The following is a 5,421-nucleotide window of genomic DNA, read 5'->3' on the forward strand; positions in this document are numbered from 1 at the left end:
AACACATCTTTGTATTCAAATAAAATTTGAATCAAGAAATCTCTAGTTTCTTGTTATGCGTGAATGCTTATCTTTGTTTCTCTAACTTATTCATGACCTTCAATATTAGTTGGCTCAGTTTCATTGAGGTTGGGCCTAGGCTTGTTTTCAAATTGTTCCAACTCTCTTTTTATTTCCTCAACAACTTTATTTTCATCATATTCGACCTCTTGATGCATTATTTCGAAATTAGACAGCTTTTTAAGATCTGGGTGTGAATTTCGCATGCATGTCATGTTATTAAAGCCAGCATTAACAAAACTGAAATGGAAACAAAATGATAAGATTTAGGAAAAGGAAAAAATATAATATGAAATTGAATTGCATTTCATTGAATTTGAAAGGATAGAAGGGTTAGTATAAAAACAAAATAATCATACTGAGTTGTTTGGAATACAACCCTGAAAGTAACCCAAATTATAAAAAGAAGCTGCAAAAACAAACTACCAAGACTCTTTCCTTGTGGGGAGAGGAGTTGCTTCCTATTTGTTGAGCATGGTGTCTGGGCCAATTAGTTGCACATCGGCATGGCTAGTGCCTTCACTAGCCTGGATCATATTCACTTCAGAAAATATCTGGCTGAGGCCATGGCAAATTTCATCAATGTTTGCTTGTGCCGAGGAATTTTGACCCTCTTGGAGTCCTGGCTTAACAAAAGTATACGAAATGTGAGGGATGGGCTGCTGCAAGACCCAACCATGCTTTTTGCGGTTCTTAGCTTTATCTTCATCTGCTTGTGTTGGCCTGAAACCTAAGCCAAAAGTACCTTTGTTACTAAAGGGAAAGATGGGTTCTGAAATTCCTTGCAATGATGCCCCTAAACCTTTTCCTGGCTTATAACCTTGTCTCAGCATAAGTGCAGCCACCATTATAGATGTGGCTGGAAGACGAGGATGCAGAATGGGCTTTTCTTCCTCAACGTGGTCTACAACAACCACTTCGAAAGCCTTATAGACAATGGACTCGCACCTTTCCTTGGCCTCAATACACGAAATTAATGGATCTTTATAAATGGATAATTCGTCTTCTACGTGAACAATAATCTTTTGCATGTCATGTTCTAACTTGGGCATCTGATGCAAGGTAGATGGCACAACTCGAGCCATATGGATCCATGGCCTTACAAGAAGAAAGTTATAAGAAGTTTCCATGTCCACTACTTGGAAGACAATTTCAAAATCGACCGGCCTAATCATCATGGTGAGGTTGATCTCCCAAATGGTATCTCTTGCTGAGCCATCAAAAGCCCGGATGCGAATATTGGTGGGTCGGATTCTATTTGTATTGATTTTCATGATTTGCAAGGTAGAGATAGGGCATACATCTAGACTCGAGCCTCCATCAACCATGACTCGTTTTACATAATGCCCGTCACATTTGACAATTAGGTGCAAAGCCCTATTGTGCCTGGCTCCCTCCTCTAGAAGTTCATCATCAGTAAAGGAGATTCTATTCACCTCAAAAAATCTATTGTCCACCTTCTCTAACTGATTCGCGGTGGTCTTCTCTGAGACATATGCCTCTTTAAGGACTTTGATTAGTACACGGGCATGATCTTCTGAGTGTATAAGCAGAGATAACAAAGAGATTTGAGCAGGAGTCTTTCTCAACTGGTCAACGATTGAGTAATCCTAAACTTTTATCTTTTTCAAAAACTCTCCTGCCTCTTCTTCAGTGACTGGTTTCTTTATTGGCATTTGGCCTTCTCTGATTTGCTTGACCTTCCTCAACTCTTCTAGAGAGTAGCACCTCCCTGATCGAGTCAAACCTCCAATTTCCCCCACTTCTTCTTTGATTTCCTTGCCTTTGTTGGTCACCACAATTTTGTTGTAGTTCCAGGGAATGGTTTTCGTGTTTGTCACACGGGGTTGTATAGCAGGCTTGATTATGATCGGCTCTGTTATACCGCTCGTACCACCCTAATTCTACCTTGTGATAAGGTGGCCTCCAAGGACATACAACCTTGGACTTGGAACATTGGAGCGAACTTCCAACCTTGAGACATTGGAAACAAATAAAGTTGCCTTTTCTAAGCTCTGGGCGCCTTTCACAATCAACGGCACATCTTGTCTTGGACTTACTTCCAGTTTGGTTCTCTCTTGAATCGTTCCCGCTGTCATTCTTACTTGACCAACCGGCTTGTATTCTTGATCTCGGCCAATCATTCCCACAAAATGAACATCATTGTGTACTTGCAACGGGTTATTGGTCACATTAGGAAGGTCCTCTCCATTCGTGACTGCAATTAATTTTTCAGCAATGAGTCTTTCTATGGCTCTTTTCAGGGTCCAACAGCCATCAGTGCTATGCCCCGGATCATCTGAATGATATTCACATCTAGCATTTTCTTAAAATCCATGTGAATCGTGGTGCATATGGTGGGGAGCGATGGGTCCAATCACGCCCATCTGCTTCAACTTCTGGAACAGACTAGAGTATGATTTAGCCAATGGAGTAAAATTTTCCACCGGCCTCTGCTCTAGACCATAATCCTTCCTAGGAAAAGTATTATAGGGTGCCCAAAACTTTTGCTGCTGAGGTTGGGGGAATCTTGGAGCTGGTGCCCGTAACTATTGATTGGGAGGGTGATCATAGGATTGAGCATTAAACATTATATATTGTGGCGGGCCCACAGAGTACTGAGGAATTGGCGGGGGATAGTAATGTTGAGGGTAGCTGGATTGCCCATGCTGAACTTGCACATAAAGGTGCGATGCCCCTCTTTGAACTTCCCTGAATCCTGAAGTCATCATGGGCCCGTCATCTCTCCTCTTTCTATTTGCCAAACTTCCCGACCCATTTTGGATAGCTTGGGTGGTGGCTTTGAGAACAGCTTGACTTACAATTCTGCCAGTCTTGAGGCCATTTTCGACCATCTCCCCTATCTTAATTGCTTCTGCAAAAGGTATGCCCATCGCGGACATCATGTTCTGAAAGTAATCAGGTTGTTGAGCCTCTATAAAAATAGTGATAAACTCGTGGTTATCCATGGGTGGCTTAACCCTAGCCTCTTGCTCCCTCCACTTTATGGCATATTCCCTAAAGCTTTCAGTCGGCTTTTTCTTCATATTGGACTGGGAATTGCGATCTGGTGCAATATCAATGTTGTATTGGAATTGTTTGACGAAGGCTTAGGCCATGTCATTCCAGAAATGTCAGTGAGAGATATCTTGGTCAGTGAAACATTCGGAGGCTACCCCTACAAGACTTTCCCCAAAATAAGCCATCAACAATTCTTCTTTTCCACCTGCACCCCTCAGATGGTTGCAGTACCTTTTCAAGTGGGCGATAGGGTCGCCATGTCCATCATACTTCTCAAATTTTGGGGTCTTAAACCCTGATGGCAAATGGATGTGAGGGAACATGCATAAATCGCTGAACGAAACACTTTTGTGACCACCTATTCCTTGTATGTTCTGTTCAAGACTTTTCATTTTCCTGGCCATTTCATCCGGCTCAACCGACTTGGCAAGCTTTTCATTTTCCACTGGTGACTCATATTGAGGAGTCAGATTGTGTGGATCCGAGACCTTAAAAGCCATATTTGGAGAGTAGTATTGTCCATCATAAGCATGATATAGTGGCTCATTGTTTGGCCTCGTCACAGGAGGTGGTGGCGGGATTGTATATACCAGTGCGCCAGACACGACGAGAGGAGTGTTCCTGACTAGTGCGACTGGAGGTCGCACATTAGAGGTACCAGGGGCAGCATGGAGGCTATATTTTGGCACATACCCTGGTGGTAGAATGTGATCGCTCACTGCATAGAGTGGTGGTTGAGTAGACCGGGGTACGGTGGAAGTTCCCTCTGAGGGACTCTGGGGCGAAGGCTGACCGAAAACCCAAGCTTGATATACATCAGACAGTTGTTGTCTCAATTTTCTTATTTCCTCCTACTCTTGCTCAACTGACTGGCCCTGGGGATTGTCACTGACCAACTCGATTTCATCACTGTTATCCTCTACTACCGCCCCCTTTGATCTGGTGAAGTAATGATGTGTTGCCAATTTCACCACAAACCAACCACCTTAAGCTTACTTTAATAAGAGACAATAAACGTGTTAGGGTTAGACATTTTATTGATATGAATCACACGTAATATGTCATGCTCCTAATATCATCACCATTTCTAACATGATTTTGGAAGGCTTAATGTTTTATTCCGGCTTACCAGGTTGCTTCTTATTGACACTTTTATTTTCTTCTCTCCGTATTTTTTTTTACCCGCGCCTCATTTTTATCCCTCATCTTAGAATCGTTGAAAAATATTTTGATCAAACCTTTTGGGGGTTGCCTACGTATCATGTCGCCACATGAATCAGATCATTACATAATTATGAGAAAATAGTAATAGTCTTGATTTTTTTTCATATTTGTTTCAAATCAATTCCAAATACAATGACACAAAGGACATTACATCGAAAATGACTTAACAGACTCTAACATGAATAAAATACAATGATTAAAAAAAAATCAACGATGACTCAAACTAAAATATTGTTGGGTCTGAAAAGTCTTAACAACTACAACGATGTTTCAAACTCCATAATCTTTGCTTTCAACCACTGGAACATATGCTCATGGTGGCGCTTGCCCTGGCTGACCCCCCAATATACGGTACATCCTCTCTAACTCTGCTGCAAGGTGATGGGCAAAGGTAGGTGCATGATCCAAAAACTTCTCATAATCCATCCCTTGGCAGTTCACATTGCTTTGAGCGGTATAAACAGCCAAATCATGGACTTGCTCTTTGAAGTACTGAAAGTTCTGGTCTTGATCTTGTAACTGCTACTGGCGAGTAGTGGCTATCTCTTTTATGTGTTCCTCGCGATCTAAAGCTGACTCCAACTGAGCCCGAAGTCTAGCCTGCTCGAGTGTCACCTGAGCCATCTCTATCAAAATTTGCATGTTGGCAGTCTCTATTGTACCTTATCATTTCTTTCAATTCTGCCTGAAGTTGAGCTTCCAAACGTACCCAATGGACCCTCTCTCTCTTGGACTGAGCCCTCTCTTCTTCAAATTATGTTTCTTGGCGATCCTTTCTAGATTTGGCCTCATCATTTAACTGTACGATTTTTTCATTGGCTTTGTCCAACGCCTTTTCAGTTTTTGCCAAGATGGCGTCATAATCTTGCACCTTTCCCATCAAATTGGCAATGGTTTTCTGGTCTTTCCAACTTCTGACCGGTACCTTGGAGGCTTTCTTCATCTGTTGAAGTTGGACACGAATGACTTTATTTTTGTGGATCAGGCTCTTCTTTTCCCCTTCAGATTCTTGTGCTTACAAGTCTTTCTCAAAGTGGAGGTTCCTAAGCTTTTCTTCCAAAGTATGGATAATTGCTTGGTATCCTTTTTTTCTTTTCACCCCAAGCTAACCGTTCG

This window comes from Nicotiana tabacum, chromosome 15 (genome assembly GCF_000715075.1).
Source record: "Nicotiana tabacum cultivar K326 chromosome 15, ASM71507v2, whole genome shotgun sequence".
Lineage (NCBI taxonomy): Eukaryota > Viridiplantae > Streptophyta > Magnoliopsida > Solanales > Solanaceae > Nicotiana > Nicotiana tabacum.